The sequence below is a fragment of the Sciurus vulgaris genome, assembly GCF_902686455.1.
Source record: "Sciurus vulgaris genome assembly, chromosome: 4".
In the NCBI taxonomy this organism is placed as follows: Eukaryota; Metazoa; Chordata; class Mammalia; order Rodentia; family Sciuridae; genus Sciurus; species Sciurus vulgaris.
In genome coordinates this window covers 122,848,060-122,866,002 of record NC_136464.1, presented here as the reverse complement: position 1 = coordinate 122,866,002, position 17,943 = coordinate 122,848,060, and the positions used below count along the sequence as shown (strand labels likewise).

The following is a 17,943-nucleotide window of genomic DNA, read 5'->3' as shown; positions in this document are numbered from 1 at the left end:
AGGCTATTGTGAATGGGGTAGTTTTCCTAATTTCTCTTTCTGAAGATTCATCACTTATGTATAAAAATGCGTTGGATTTGTGGGCATTGATCTTGTAACCTGCTACTTTACTGAATTCACTTATGAGTTCTAAGAGTTTTCTGGTGGAATTTCCAAGTTCCTCTAAATATATAATCATGTCATCAGCGAACAGGGATAGTTTGAGTTCTTCTTTCCCAATTCGTATCCCTTTAATCTCTTTGGTTTGTCTAATTGCTCTGGCCAGAGTCTCAAGAACGATGTTGAATAGAAGTGATGAAAGAGGGCATCCCTGCCTTGTTCCAGTTTTTAGGGGGAATGCTTTCAGTTTTTCACCATTTAGAATGATATTAGCCATGGGCTTAGCATAGATGGCCTTTACAATGTTAAGGAATGTTCCCACTATCCCTATTTTTTCTAGTGTTTTGAGCATGAAGGGGTGCTGTATTTTATCAAATGCTTTTTCTGCATCTATTGAAATAATCATGTGATTCTTGACTTTAAGTCTATTAATGTGGTGAATTACGTTTATTGATTTCCTGATGTTGAACCAACCTTGCATCCCTGGGATGAAACCAACTTGATCATGGTGCACTATCTTTTTAATATGTTTTTGTATGTGATTTTCTAAAATTTTGTTGAGAATTTTTGCATCGATGTTCATTAAGGATATTGGTCTGAAATTTTCTTTCCTTGATGATTGTTTATAATCCCAGTTCATTGTCATTCTTTATATGTGAATGCATAACAATTTATTTTTTGCATTGTCCTGTTAATGGACATTACTTCCAGATATTTGCTAGTATCAATAATTTTGCATATTACTGTTTTTGAATATTGCTCTTTATGCTCACATTTAAGACTTTATGTAGGTTTTATACCTAGGAATGAAATTGCTTGACTGAGTGGAAACTGAAATTTATATGATAATACCAAATTATTTTTAGAGTATGAAAAATTAACTGTCATGAACATGTAAGAGTTTTTCTCATCCAATTTTTGTTCTAATTTATATTTTCACTGTTAATGCTTGCTACTCATTTGATGTAAAATATAACATTGCCAATGTTTTAATTTACATTTTATGATTACTGAAAAGATCAAGGATAATTTTTCAGTACTTTAAAATTAGTATATATTTCATTGTTTGTAAAATATTTATACTTTTTTTGTTCACTTTTACACTGGAGTTATTATATTTCCTTCAGCTTTATTTTTCTAATCTTAAATTTTTATGGATTATTTTTTAAATGTGGTATTAGTGTTTATATTGATCACTTTTTTTGGTCTCTGACAAACAAAATGTCTTCATTTTAATGTCAATTTTTCAACCTTTTTCAAAATTATAAGTTCATTTTCTTACACTTTTCATTTTCTTCTGTGTCATATTCTATAACTCAGAAGTAATCTGAAGACAAATTACTGCCTACAATTGATTGTTGCTAATGATGTATAAGTCCTTAAATGCTATTTTTTCCAAAAGGATAATTAATTGACTTAGTCATTTTTATTAATATAAATTTTCTTTCCTTAGTGACCTTGAATATAACCTCTGCAGTCTTCTTTTGTAATTGTGTACTGTTTCAGTACTGAAGATTGAACCACTGAGCTACATTCCCAACTGTTTTTCTGTTTGTTTGTTTTGCTTTGTATGGTTTCTTGAAATAGGGTCCAATTTGCCCACACTGGCATTGGTCTTGAACTTGAGATCCTCTTGCCTCGGTCTCTAGGGTTGCTGGGATTTTCAACTGCACCTGGTTATGTGCTATTTCAATTTATCTTTTTTGAAATTATTTGCTAATTACATAGTTCTTTTTACTATAGCTTTGTAGCAAATACTGATGCCCAATAATCCAAGTTACTTAACATATTTCTTTTTATAGGGAATGTTTTTAAGTTGTCCAGGAGCATTGTTTTTCGTCTTCCATCAGCTTATCAAGATCCTGGGGAAACCACTGAAATTTCAACTGGAAGGATATGTGCCAGGGTCCAGCCCTAGCAGTAGTCGGGGGTCTGAGGTGGATGGCAGGCGTCCACGCAGTAGAGAAACAGCACACATAGACACCAGGTGTTCTGAGGCTGAGTCTGAATCTTTATTGTTCACAGAGTCTTTTTGTATGTTTTTTCTTTGGTTACATCATTTCATGATTAAATGATTGCATCATTTCATAGTTAATACAAGGAAATGTTAAGGAAAAAATCTTCAAGAGTATAATTAATGATCTTATTCAATAAACATGTTTTCACTGTATGATAGCTTCAAAAGAAAAACAGTTCCCAGCAAGGTAGAGGGCCCCATGCTCTATTTAGTTTTAATTTCCCTGAAAGAATACGACATTGAGTTTCTGTAGAAGTTATCCCTTCCAAGAACTCTGTTAGTTATTAACAGTGGAATGTTTTTTGTTATTACTAACAGAGAATAGAGGAATCAGCTTATAGTTAATATTTATTCTATTTCATGTACTCAATGATGGCCTAAAACTCTAACTAGACATAGGAAGAATTCAAATTGTACCTATGATTAACCTATTTATTTATTAAGTGGGAAAAATATCCTTAAACTTAATCATAAACACTAAGAAAGCAATGAAGACCAAACACCACATCAAAGCTCAGAGGAATACTCTCACATATTTATATATAACTTTTAGAGAATTTGATACTAAAAGAAATCACAGGCTCCTTACAAATTGAGCAAATCATAATTGCTTATTTATAATTTCATCTAAGTATTAATATTAAACTTTATTTTATGTTATTTTGTGTCCCAGCATCATGAAATCTCCCCAGTATTCTCTATAATCTGAATCTAAGGATATATTGATTATTAGTATTAAAAACAACTGCACATGGAGACATCCCACGCCTATGGCCCCAAGAGGGAGGATGATCTTTCAACAGAACTGTGTCAAATGTCAGAGTAGTAGGAAATGGATGCGGCAGATATGAACTATATAAACTTTGAGATTTAATATTTTAAATTTTATTTCTAGAGTTGATGTTGAATTTTTTTTCTACTTCATTAGTTTTGAGCATACATGTATAATTTCAACTATTAGAATCTCCTAAAATTTTTATTACATTTATTCCTAAAAACTTCATAAATTTTGCTGTCACTGAAAATTAGTGGGGTTTTTTATTAATTTTTTATTTGCCAATGAATCACAAAAATAAAAATGATTTGTTTTATTGATTTTGTATCCAGAAACTTCGTACAATAAAGTGTCCATAATTAGTTTCTATTTTGCGTGGCAAATTGGATAGCATGTGCATAATGACAGATAGTACAACGGATTAAGTGTTTGTGTCTCCTGAAAAAATTCATATATTGAAATCGTAACCCTCGGTGTTAACTGTATTAGAAGATAAAGTAAGAGAGTATTTTAAGGTTAAATTAGGACATAATTATGGGGCCCTTATTTTACAGAATCTTTTTTTTTTTTTATATTAAGAGACATCAAGGAACTGGCACTTGTGTACTCCTTAGCCCCTTGCATACTCTTAGGGAAGGACATATGAGGATGTGGCAAGACAGTAATAACCTGCAAACCAGAGACAGCACTCACCAAGGCCTATCCTGCCAAACCTTGACCTTATACTTTCAGTCTCCAAAATTTTAAGAAAATAAATTTCTATTGTTTTCTATTGTTCTGGAATCTTGTCTGTGTTGTTATTATTTGATATTTTTTATGTTAGCTTTAGCAGACAAATATAAGATTTCCTCCTTTCTGATACTTATTTAATCATTAGCTGTCTTATCTTTGGTCAGAACCAACAATATAATAAACTAATAGTATAATAAAATCTCACAACTGGTCATCATTTTGTTGATATTGTTAGGAGTGTTATACAGAGCTGGTGCCTAATGGGAAATGACAGCAAAGAGGCTCCCCTTCACTCTGATTCTTGCAATCATGCCAGGAAGATTTTTAAAATGTAACAGACATGAGTTTATGAGAGGGATAGATATAGGAAAGGAGAGTGGGTCTTCTCAGAGAGGAGAGAGAGAGCCATGCCTCTCCTTTCCTCCAGTTTTATTTGGGTCTCAGGGAAGTTCCCAGAGTCCTGCCCAGGTCCACCTCTTGACATTTGACAGACAGCAGGATGACATCACACTTCCAGGTCCCCAGTATGCATGATGACTCTAGGTTTCTTTGGTCCATGCTGAATGGTTCTATGTGGAACCTGTTCTTACAGATTTTTTTTAATTTGTTCCCACAGATTTTATGGTTAGAGAGAATTATCCCTATCTCTCTGAGTTCTGGAATCTTGTTTGTGTAAGGGTCACAAAAGCTCTTGTTCAACCTATTAGGTTAATTAGTATTCTTCTCACTGACATTTGAGCCTGTTATCTCTCCTGTGATAAAGGGTAGTTTGCTGATGACTATAACATATCCTGTCCACTTAAATCAGGCAGGGTTGCAGGTAAATTGTTTTCTGAGAAATGCAAAGTTCAGGGGTCCATTTTCAGAATACAGTATTTTGCCCTTATGTAAAATTGGGATGTAAGAAAGGTAGCCAGAGGGGAAATGGAGAATGGAAAGTTATAAGCAGTTAACTCACACATAGCCTATGGATGTGGCAGATCCAAAGTTCACGCTCCTGAACAGTTCCTTGACAAAGAGGAGGTAGGGGAGGGGATAGAAATCTCTGTTAAGAAATAGTAGGTAAAGAAGTAAGAGTTGCATACATGCCAAAATGCATTCACTCCAATAAGACATTCACACCACAAGAAAACAAAGGAAGGTAAAAACAACTAAAGGAATACTTTTTAAAATAACCCAAAAGAAGACAGTAAAATCTAGGCAACATATGGGAAGAATGTGCATCCCACAGTCCTCAATGAGGAACCAGGGAAGGGACCTTGCCCAGTAGGGGATAAAATATTGGTTGTAACCACTCTGGGTGTGCCTGCTCAACCAGACACCTGATTCCACAAGACCATCAGTAAAAGTCTCACTTTTTTTGCTACACCTATGTCTCTTAGACCATGCTTTGGGTTTGGACAAGTGAGCTTGTTTCTCATACTTCTTAAAAGTGAAGGCATGTGGGGGTCAGCACAGTGGGCTCAGTTTATAGAATTATTCCCTTAACTTCATGTTTCTACCACTCACATCTGTCTCTTCTCTATCAATCTCTCCCAAAATAAAAATTCAACTAGCCCTTTTTCATAGGTAAAGATATCATTCTAAATATTATGGAATTTGAGAGTGAGGCTGAAATATACCTGTAGACCATAGAAACAGGAAAAGAGAGAATCAAACAATAAAAGGAATGAAGGTTCTCTTTGACATGTTGCCTCTTTCCCCAAATTATCACAGTGGCAAACACTATTGCCAGGGACTCACAATTTCTAAGGTGGAAATACTGATTTGGAGGCAGAAAATCAACTTCCCCACTACTCTGGAATTCTGAATTTTCAATAAATCAGCCTTATATGTTGTGTTAAAATCTCTATATTATTATTATTATTACTTTTATTTGGTCAATCTACCAATACTAAAGAGAGGTGTATGGAAAGCATCTACTACCATACAAGTTGTTAGATTCACCTTGTTGTTTTATTAATTTTTGCTTTATATATTTTAAGATTATATTACTATGGACATAGTAGATTTTTGTTGTCATTTGTTTTTGCATTGTTCAGGTGCATTTTGTAAGGAGAAGCAAATTTTAAAACAAATTAAAAGGAGGAGACTTAGTTATTCCTGTTGAAAATAAGGAATGATATTTTACTGTCCTCTTTAATTACTTTAGAAAACTTGTAATTGGAGGTCAACCTTACCTGATGCTAGACAAATGCTCTACATGGAACTGCATTCCCAGCCATTTCTTCTCTTTCGAATGCATATAAATCCCTTTGAAAATCAGAAGAAACGTTGTCAGTTTTATGATTCAGGAATGTATTTCTGAAGAACCTGGGAGTCACCTCTTTAAAATGTAAACATCAAGGATAACTTCACCCCTTATCCAGCCTAACTAGGAAGGGTGGGAGCCTAACTAACTACCTTGTGTAGGTGCCTTACTCCAAGTTACAAAATTCCCTCTTAAAGATATCAAAGTTTTGTTTTTTTAAAAATAAAGTCAGCTAACACAGATGGTCATCTAATTACCTCCTAATGTTAGGAAGAATTAGGGAAAAATGATGACAAATGATGCTATGAAGTCCTTTTACTTCAGGATTCTTTATCTTGACAACATATATGTAATGGGTTACATTATCTGACCATATAAAAAATTGAGATTTCATTCTATTTTTTGATATAATAGTAGGTTGTATATGATGGGCAATAAACTATGACAATGTTAATTCAATGAAAAAAGTGTTTTCTTTTTTTACTACTTTTGTGGACAGGATTTCTGGGGTGAGAGAAATTTTTATTTTTAATTATAGTTTCCCAACACTTTAACCCGTCATATTATATGGTACCACATTTTGTAATTATGAATCCAAAAATTTTCTCAAGCACTATTCTATTTCACATTTTTATAATTATACCAGCTTTCTTTAGATTATTGGTTTGAAGCTATGAGTTTTTGTACATGCTTCTATTTTCAACCTTAATTCAGTTTATGTCTTTTACAATAAGCTTTTTAATCCAATATACAACAAAAATCTTTATTTGAACCTGTGAGTTTAGTCAATTCATAATGATTTTTGGTACTTGTGACTTTTGGTTTTTTTTTTTGGTATAGCTTATATCGTCCTATTCATACCATTTACCAGGCTTTTTAATACTTTTCTTCTTATTTTGATTGATACTTTACTTTTTCTTTCTATAGCTTCTAAATTTCCCATTTTTCTTCTTTTAATTAACTTTTAATAATTATCCCTGAAATTCTATTATTCTGATATCAGAGTACATTACTCAAATTCACTCTTTTCCTTACAAATGAAAACATTAGCAAAACTTGACACTCATCAACTTCCTGCTGACTTGCTAATATTTTCCAGTGCTTTGGTTTTCACACTTCTATCCCTTTAAAATATACATCATCATTTATTAAATGCTACATCACTATTTTTAAAATCTATAATTTTTATACTGAACTTTTTTTTTAATAATGCCTATGTTTACAATTCCTTCTTGCATTTTAAATCTTCCTTTCCCTTTTTTTCCCAAATAAAATTCTTTGCTGATAAACCTTCTGATTTTGTCTTTATAAAAATGTCTTTATATTTCCATTGTTCCCTAAAGATCCACATATAGTAGAAAAGAAAACTGACCAATTAAGATTAAAATGCTAAAATATTCAGAAGAACTTACCTAAATGAAAAGGAAACTTGAGGAGCTCCAAGAGGACAGAAATCCTTCTCTCTCTTGTTCACTAACATGCCCCAATTAACTAAAGGGTTCTGCTTACATAAATTATGTGGACAATAATTATTCAATGATATAATATGACATCATTCAGAATTTGAATCTTTGATGCATATCATTTCATCACAGGAAAAAAAGGAAATTGAATACTATAATGAAATAGCAAAGTTACACTTGCACAAAAAATTTTCAAATCTGGGAAAAGGAATATTTAGGAAAAATTAAGCAACAGTTATTTGTCCTGACTAGGACTTGTGTAATCCCTCTGCAAATAAAATAACTGTTTCACAAAATGCACTGTAAGTGATTCTCTCAATGAAATTAGAATGGGATGTAGTCAGCTATCCCTCTCAATTTCATTCATTATCACATTTCTTAGGATCTTCCTATCTCACTGCAAGCTTTCCAAGGCATTTATTAGTATTTAACCCAACAGATTGTTACAGAAACAAAAGGAAATTTTAGGACAATAGTAAATCAATTCAGAATTTGATGACAATGAAATAAAAGTGGCAGTACTCACCACTAACCCTAGTGATCCATTTCCAAAATATGGGCCTAGTGGATCCATGACCATAAGGTCATGCTCTGTTTGCTAAAAAGTCTAAAGTAAGGAATGCTTCCACCAGGAGATACAGCAAAGATCCAACTGAACTGGACATTAAGGCTATGAGCCAGAAACTTTGGACTCTTCATGCTCTTGAATAAAGGAAAAGAAGGAACTGTTTCCTTTTGCAATCTGGATCAATCACCTCAGTCCACACAGTAAAAAAGTACACTTGGAATATAAGAGCTCCTTGAAGGCATCCCTTAGTATTACATACCCTGTGACCCTCAATAGAAAATGAAAACAACCCAATCCAGGAACACTTATTAATGATACAGATACTTTAGGAACAAAGGCTAAAATCACCCAACAAAACAGTCATGATCAGCTAAAGTGCTTGCTAGTGGAAAGAGGAATTTGGAACAGGTAATGGAAAGAAGGTAATTATAAATACCAGCAATAGTGATGTGAATATTTATAGAAAAAAGGACTATGATTTTCATGAACTTTTCTACCTCATCTTGTTATGTGTATGTATATGATATTTTTGTTTTTACTTATTATTACTTTATCATACTGCACTAGGTATGTCACATTTGTATCAATATTTAAATATTGGTTACTTTACATCATAGTGAGTTATAGTACACCCAGGAGAAGAGCAACCTTACCCAGAGGCTGGTAATTTTCTTCTGGGGATAGGAGTAGTGCACTTGTGTTTGTATGCGGGACAATTATTTCATATTAGGAGGAAGTGTAAACTTTTTTTTTTGCCTTTATTTCAGGGTATTGCTGTCAAGCTGACAAAAGGTAGGCTTGAGATGATTAATTGTGTCAACTTGATTGGGCCACAGTACACAGATATGTAGTCAAATATTATTCTGGATGTTTCTGTGAAGGCATTCATGGATGAGATGAACATTTAAATTGGTGGGCTTAGATAAAAGCAGGTTGAGCTACATAATATAGGTGGACCTCATCCAAAGAGTTGTAGTCCCAGGAGAACAAAATTTGACTTCCCTGAGTAAAAGGGAATTCTACCATCACACCTGAACTTCAAATTGGTTTTCCCTGGTTCTCCAACTGAACAGACCTCACACTTAATGTACAAAATTGACCCTGCCCTGGTCCCCAGACAGCTGACCCATCCTATAGATTCTGAATTTGCCAGAATTCACAATACCATCAAGTAAAATGGATCTCTTTTTATACATGTACACATAATATTTGTTCTGCTTCTCTGTATAACCTTGAACATACCAATTGTATATAACACAGTATAATTAGCTTCTGAAGAATAAATTCTAAACTCTAGCACAAAGTAAATAAGACTCCTCTCTGGTTGAGACAGAAAAATGAGTGGGAAAACTTTAGGAACAAACCTGAAGATTTAATACCTAGGAAATATGGTAATATTTCTGAATTGAACTGTTTGGGAATTAGCTATATTTATGTTATTGATTTTTTTCTTTTTTAAAATTTTGTTCTAATTAGTGTTCTAATTAGTTATTAGACAGAATGCACTTTGACACATCATGTATAAATGAAGTATAACTTCTCATTCTTCTAGTTGTACAAGATGTAGAGTTATAATTACCAGTTATGTGATTATATATGCACATAGGGTCATAATATCCAATACATTATACTATCATTCCTACCCCCATGTCCCCTCCCCTCCCTTCATTCCCCTCTGTCTAATCCAAAGTACCTCTATTTTTCCCTAGTCCCCCCCACCTTATTGTAAATCAGCATCCGCATATCATAGAAAACATTAAGCCTTTGGTTCTTTGGTATTGGCTTATTTTGCTTAGCCTGATATTCTCCAATTCCATCCACTTACCCACAACTATCATAATTTCATTCTTCTTTAAGGCTGAGTAATATTCTATTGTGTATATATACCACAGTTTCTTTATCCATTCATCTACTGAAGGGCATCTAGGTTGGTTCCACAATCTAGATATTGTGAATTGAGCAGCTATGAACATTGATGTGGCTGCAACACTGTAGTATGCTGTTTTAAGACCTTTGGGTATAAATCAAGGAGTAGAATGGCTGGGTCAAATGGTGGTTCCATTCCAGGTTTTCTGAGGAATCTCCATACTGCTTTCCATAGTGGTTGCATCAACTTGCAGTCCCACCAGCAATGTATGAGTGTAACTTTTTCCTCACATCCTTGTTGTTTGTATTCTTGATAATCGTCATTCTGACTGAAATGAGATGAAATCTTAGAGTAGTTTCAATTTGCATTTCTCTAATTGCTAGTGATGTTGAACGTTTTTTCATATATTTGTTGATTGATTGTATTTCTTCTTCTGTGAAGTGTTTGTTCAGTACCTTAGCCCATTTATTGACTGGATGATTTGTGTTTTTTGGTACTAAGTTTTTTGAGTTCTTTATATATCTTGGAAATTAATGTTCTATCTGAGGTGCATATGGTAAAAATTTTCTCTCATTCTGTAGACTCTCTGTTCATGGTCTTGATTGCTTCCTTTGCTGTGAAGAAGCTTTTTAGTTTGATTCCATCCTATTTTGTGATCCTTGATTTTACTTCTCGTGCTTTAGAAGTCTTATCAAGGAAGTCAGTTCCTAAGCAAACATGGTAAAGATTTGTACCTACATGTTTATATTATTAATTTGTTATTACTAAAAATTTTGTAATGCCGTTAATATGATTTATATAACCTCATAAGAGTAATAACAAAGTATTCTGAATTAGGGATCCTGTGTAAAATAGGGAGCAAAATTTCAGCTAATAGTACCACAGGGCCTAAGAGTTAATACTTATGTTATAGTTTTAGGTCTTGTGGAGGCAAAGCAAAATTGTGCATCCCTGCCAAAGGGAGCATATTCTTTGGAATTGGTGGGTGGTTTCTGAAGGTAAAAGTGGAGTATTAGTTTCTCAACAAGTATTAAGATGTCTATCAGTTCTTCACATAAATCTTTGTATAGGTTGAATTCTATGTTGCCTCTAAGCTTTGTGAAATATTTTTAATACTTTTCCTGCATCTACTTAGTTTTCTTTTAACTTATTAATGTTATGACTCATAAAAATAGTTTTTAATGGTATAGAACCTTCAATATTTGAGAAAACCCCAAATTATTCATGATTTTAGGAATATACATGTATACAGATTTATTACATAAATATCACTGAACTGATTTGCTAATATTTTATTTATAAATTGTCTTTACCATATTTGATTAAAATCAAGAATGATACAAATTAAAGCTACACACAATTGTCAATTTAAATTTTTTCCCTATCATATTAAAGGAATATATTATACTTATTCAAATATATATTTTATCACATACAACTTTTACATACCTATAAGAGAAACTGCAAGTAAAATAAACTGGATGAGGAATTCATAAACAAAGAGAAAGACAGAGATGTTACCTAATATTCTAAATAGCTTAACAGTTCAATATTTGTGTATATATTTATGAGAAATGAGTGCTTGTGTCTGCCAAAGAAATATTTTTTAAAGTTTATGACTTTTATTTATCACAACCAAAAATTAGAAAACCAGAAACTATATCATGCAGTCATTAACAACATAATGAATAAACAGAATGTGCTATATTAATTTAATATCACAGAGGAATAAAAAAGAACCTATCACTGATACAAATGTAAAGGCATTAGAATTTCCAGTAAAAATAACAGATAAAAATACAGATAATACAGATAAAAATGTGCATAAGAATTGATTTTATATAAAACAAACAGGAAAATATAGTTTATAGAGATAAAATCAGAAAAGTTGTTATTCTTAGGTGTAAAATAGATTGGAAGGTCAGAAATAAGATTTCTGGAGCAGTGAAATATTTATTATCTTTTTTTTTTGAAATAAATTGCAATAGCATAGCTATATATAAAATTTCATGTACCTGTTTATACATTTAATATTGGTATACCTTAGTGATAGATACTTTATAATTCAATCATAACTAAAAATTATACAGATGTGTGTGTCTTCGTAGACATTTATTTGGTATTTTCTATAACATGGTTTTCATGTGTATTAGTGTATATTTTTAGTCTAATGAAATACCTGAGACAATCTAATTTAAAAAAAAAAAAAGATTCATTTAGCTCCCAGATTTGTATACTCAGAGTCCAAGGCCATATGGCCACACTGGTTCAGCCTGTGAACCAAAGATGCCATAAAGGTGAATGGCATCACAATGGCTGAAACCCATTTGGGAGGAAGTGATCATATCTCAAAACAGGAAGCCAGAGAGGCTGTAGTGTCATAGCCCTTCCAAGGGCTGCCTCCAATGAGCCAAGGACCTCCCACTAAGCTCCAACTCTTAAAAGGTCAAACACATTCCACCAAACACTGAGGACCAGGCCTTCAACACATGAAGTACAGAAAGACAAACTCAAACTCATAACCAAACCATAGTATCATTTATAAATCATAAAGCTTAAATCCGTATTGGTTGTCAGATAAAAAATATCATCAGCATATTTATGAGAACATTTTAAAAGTTAATTTTGAATTACAAAGGGAAATTTTAACAATTAGTATTTTATAAATTATTCAAAAATAGTTCTGTAAAGAATAAGCATCCTGCTTAACTGACAAAGGAGAGACATACATAAATTCAATGACATCAACAAAAATGTTGAGCGACTATATATACCACCAGAACTCAACTCTTAAAAAATACAGATATATAAATATAAAACCTAGTTTAAAGATGCTTCATGTTGTTACTCATTAGCACAATATAATTTGCTAATCATTTTTCCTGTGGACTTTAAGTAGCAAGTGCTTTCTAGAAATATTTAGGAAATATTCAAAGAAACATATTTATCTTTAAGACTTTAGCATTATATTATTCAACCAAAGGATATTTCTATCATGGAAACTTCATTACAAATAAAACACCCTCTTTATACTTTAAATATTCACTATAACTTTCAGTGAAAATCATATACCTCTTTTCCTGCATTCAGACTTATTGTGAATATTTTGCCCAAGTATTTGAGCTATTTGAAGGATCTCCATGAAGGTCAGCAGAAGATGGTATAACAGAAGAGTGCACCAAGACATTAGTACTGAGATGAGAAACTTTATTTGGGTTTTCCAGAAAGAAAATAAGCAAGGGAAGGCAATAGAGAACAGTTACAAGAAGAAGAAAATATATTAGGAGCAGATGTGAAACTGCAAACAGAAACAAACAAACAAAAAAGAACCAGAACATATGATGCCTTGAAATAAAGACATTTTATATACAGCCTGGGGACCCCAGGGAGAAAATTTCTGTCATACAATGGATCAAAATTTTGTTATGTGCCTGAAACCTAAAGTGTTATTTACCAAGAATTAATTGTAGTTACTCCTAACAACCCAACTTCTGCCTCATCCTTGGTGAAAACTGCAAATATTTTATGAACTGATGAGGCGGGAAATACTATTTAAGTGCAAAATATACAGTTACTACAAATATTTAGGAATATAATTAGATCTTCTGAATTTATGAGTCTTAGCACTGCTTTGATATTAATTAGTTGTGAATTCTCATCCATACCCCTTAGCTGCATTACATTCTCGATCAAGGAACAAAAGGTTTGGGGAGTATGACCTCCAGCATTTTGCACTGATTATAACATCACATGCACCAACACACTGATTTATTTTTTATAACTCAGACCTTGCCTGAGTTTACAGGCCTTGATTTAACCACTATTTCATGACTGGAAACTTTCTTCCCCTAAAGCAAATCTTCTTATTAATGACTATGGAATATTTATAAACAAGCACCTCTTATGGTTGCATGTAGATCCTGGGTTTATAAGAGATTAATAAGGAAGAAAAGAAAGAGCAAGAAAGATTAAGAAAATTAGGCATGCAAAAATGACACAAACAGCTTATAACCTGATCAGAGTAGCAATTTGATAAAAGTAGCCTTTATTATCATTGCTATTATCAACTGCAATTGTTTCTGCATATAGAAAAGAATCATACCAAAAGGAGAAAATTAGATACCCTGTGGTTATGCTGATTAAAAAATGTCCAACCATGCGAGAGTGAAATCGAAGTTGCACCTATCTTTCCTTCTTTATATTTCATAATAATAAAGTGGAAAAAAATTATTCCTTTAAAAACTTATGTGATTATACTTCCACTGATTATTGCCCAAAATATAGAAATAGACCAAAGTTGAAATTCTTTCTACTCTGCAAAACAAAAGATGCTTTAGGTATGCACAGTATTTTGCAAATCAAAATCCTAATGCTATAATTTGATTTGAAATTGATTTTATTTTAGGTGTGCTCAATCTTCTGTGACTCTAAAACTAACTGAAGACCAATTCTACTGTATTACAATTTCTTATAAGCCAAATAATTAATTTTAAAAATCTATTTCTTGGTCAATGCTATCATTTAAATGTATATGTCCCTTCAAATATTCATATGTTGGAACCTAACCCCCAAGGTGATGGTATTAAGAAGTGAAGCCTATGGGAGGCAATGAGGCCCTGAGGGTTCTGCCCTCATGGATGAGATTATTATCCTTATAAATGGGATTAAAGGTGAGACTTAGTTTCTTTTGCACCTGGGTCTTTTCTGCATACAAGGATATAGGGTTTATCTCCTCCAAAGAACAGAGAAACAAGCTTGCATCCTGACGCAGAGAATGAACCTCCACCAGATGTCAAATATGCTGGTATCTTGATCTTTGGTCTGCCAACTTCAGAAACTATGAAAAATAAGTTTTTATTATTTATAAATTACCTAGTCTGTGGTATTTTGTTACAGCAACAGAAAGAAACTAAGACAAAAATCAGTACTGAGAAGTGGTTTGCTACCATAACAATTATATAAAACTCTAGAACAGTTCTAGTACTAGCTAACGGATTGAGGGTGAACCATAAAGGACTATTTAATTGAGGGCTCAGAAGAAGAGTAGGGTTACATAGAGAGTCTGAACCTTTTAGAAATTACTGAACGACTGTTAACAGAATATCAGTGGAAATACAAATGATAAAGATAATTTGGATGTGGTCTTAAAAATGCAAATAATGAGAAACAAGAAATTGAACATTAGAGGAGAATCTATCCTCATTATAATGTAGCAAATAACTTGGCCTAGTTGTTTCCATGTGTGAGTGCTTTGTAAAAGGTGAACTTTCAAGCTATGAATTAGGATATTTGGTGGAAGAAATCTTTAAGCAGTGTTCAGGGCACTGCATGGGTTTTCTTGATGGCTTACAGTTAAATGCAAGAAGAGGGAGATGAGTTAAATATGGAATTTATATCAAAAGGGAAGTAGACCTTAAATCTCAGCCTAGAGAGACAACAACTATATCTATCTATCTATCTATCTATCTATCTATCTATCTATCTATCTGTACACACACACACACACACACACACACAAAATACATATGTATTTTTTTAAAAGCACGTTTAGGTGAAAACACCAAGGCTGTGACAAGGATTTGGTGAGGAGATTGTACTGACAGAAGAAAACTCATGCTATTCACCAGCTCAATGGAAGCATGCCTCAGATCTTCCTGGTTTCCCACCCACCACAAGCACAAAATACCAGGACCTTGAATGCAGAACGAATTCCAAGGAGAAGCACAGAACACCAATGGGAACTTGGGACTAAGTGCTGATAGCCATATCAAGTTTCTGCCCCCTGAAGCACAGTGCTTCTTGTCAGATTCAGACATGTCTTAAACATGACCAGACATAGCTTGGGTCACTGTTTTTTATGTACCTTTCAAAAGTGGGAATGCTGTAGGACTTTAATCATTACTCTTGCACCTCCCAGCCTCTACACCAGGAGTTCTGAGGTTTTCCTTTCACTTTCCTTTTTAATAAAAATTCCTGCTCGCTTGTTTACCTGGGAATTTGTGATGTTCATTCTTCAACTCCATGGAACACAGACTCCCATCCCAAATCCCGCTGGTAAAAAGGGACAGAACTACTTCTACTTAAATTTGAAAAGATAACTCAGAGAGCCTCAGGGTCAGGTCACAGAACTGCTACAAAGGCAGTTACATTACAGAGAGCCCCCACTAAAGCATAGCCTAAGGGAGCTATGAGGGAAAGGTCACCTCAAATAGACTAGACAAGTAGAGCCACCAACATGTGATTTCAGGTTGGGAAAGACAAAAGCATGCAAGTCCAATCCATGAGAGCTATGATGGGGACTGTACACAATAAGTCACAGGATGAGGGTCACATGGAGCCCTGACCAACTATAACAAAAAGACATCTAAAGAACACTCCATTGAACAGTGGCAGAATAAAAATTCTCCTGAACATTCACCAACATGATGCTTGATGATACAGTGTCTCCATACACTTAAAGGTTCAAAATCATACAAAGCATGATGGAAATAAATTAGGAATGAATAAAACAAGATTTGGGAGATTTACTGTGACTAATAAACAACACACTCTAAAATATCTAATAGCCTAGGCAGTATTTGCAAAGGAAATACAATAGATTTTGAGGTGAATAAACATGAAAAGGAAATTTGATTAATCATATGGCATGCAATTAAGAAGTGCCTGATATTTCTGAATGACAATCTTATCCACAGAATCATGGTCGTCAAAAGTTACAAAAGCAAAGCCCCTCTTCTTTCCACTGCCTCTGTCAGTCATGATTTCAATAACTTCAATTTTCTCGTACTGTTCAAAATAATCTCATGGGTGATGGTCTCAGTGTCTTCTTTAATGCCACCAACAAAGATCTTTCACAGTTAAGTGGGCCCCTGGTCTTTGAGAATCTTCTCTTGAGACAGCTCTCTTTGGTTCCACAACTCTTCCATCCACCTTGTGAGGTCTTGCATTCATGGCTGCATCCACTTCCTCCACAGTGGCATAAGTGACAAACCCAAAGCCCCCGGAGCGTTTGGTGTTTGGGTCTCTCATTACCACACAGTCCGTGAGTGTTCCCCATTGCTCAAAATGGCTTCTCAGACTCTCATCAGTTGTTTCAAAGCTCAGCCCTCCAATGAATAGCTTCGCAGCCGTTCAGGCTCTTAGGAGACTCTGATTTAGACATGACGGCAGCAGGAACAGAGACTATAATGATGCTTTCTTGGCAGTGTCACAACTGTGAAGTGAGGAAAGCCCTGTCAAAGCAAGAGATGGCTAGTGCTTCATCCAGTCAAAGAGGTTGAAGTGGTTCTGGAAACTTTGGTGGTGGTCGTGGAGGTGGTTTTGGTGGAAATGACAATTTTGGTCATGGAGGAAACTTCAGTGGTCTTGGTGGCTTTGGTGGCAGCCATGGTGGAGGTGGATATGGTAGCAGCGGGGGTGGCTACAATGGATTTGGTAATGATGGAAGTAATTTTGGAGGTGGTGGAAGCTACAATGATTTTGGTAATTACCACAATCAGTGATCAAATTTTGGACCCATGAAGGGTGGAAACTATGGAGGCAGAAGCTCTGGACCTTATGGTGGTGGAGGCCAATACTTTGCCAAACCACAAAACCATGGTGGCTATGGCAGTTCCAGCAGCAGCAGTAGCTATGGCAGTGGCAGAAGGTTTTAATACTGCTAGGAAACAAAGCTTAACAGGAGAGGAGAGCCAGAGAAGGACAGGGAAGCTACAGGTTACAACAGATTTGTGAATTCAGCCAAGCACAGTGGTAGCAGGGCCTAGCAGCTACAAAGAAGACGTGGTTTAGACAATACTCATGTGTATGGGCAAAAAAACTTGAGGACTGTATTTGTGACTAATTACATAACAGGTTATTTTAGTTTCTGTTCTGTGGAAAGTGTAAAGCATTCCAACAAAGGATTTTAATGTAGACTTTTTTTTTTTGCATCCATGCTGTTGATTGCTAAATGTAATAGTCTGATCATGATGCTGAATAAATGTGCCTTTAAAAAAAAAAAAAAAAAGAAGTGCCTGGAAGGAAATTTATAGTAATAAATGCATATATTACAAGCATTAAAAATCTCAAATCAATAAAGATTCAAGAGAGTGGATTAGAGGAAAGTTGCATTTTTAGTTGCTCTATGCCTCAGGATTTAAGATGCAGGAGTACTGCTTTTAGTGAGGTGG

General features: G+C 34.1%; 1 pseudogene across 1 annotated transcript; it reads right to left on the bottom strand.

Moving 5' to 3' along the window:
- Window positions 1-16,405: 16,405 nt before the first annotated feature.
- On the bottom strand, window positions 16,406-16,934 carry LOC306660288 (heterogeneous nuclear ribonucleoprotein A1-like; annotated as a pseudogene). The gene has a single exon. The product of its transcript is annotated as a heterogeneous nuclear ribonucleoprotein A1-like (transcript).
- Window positions 16,935-17,943: the final 1,009 nt, after the last annotated feature.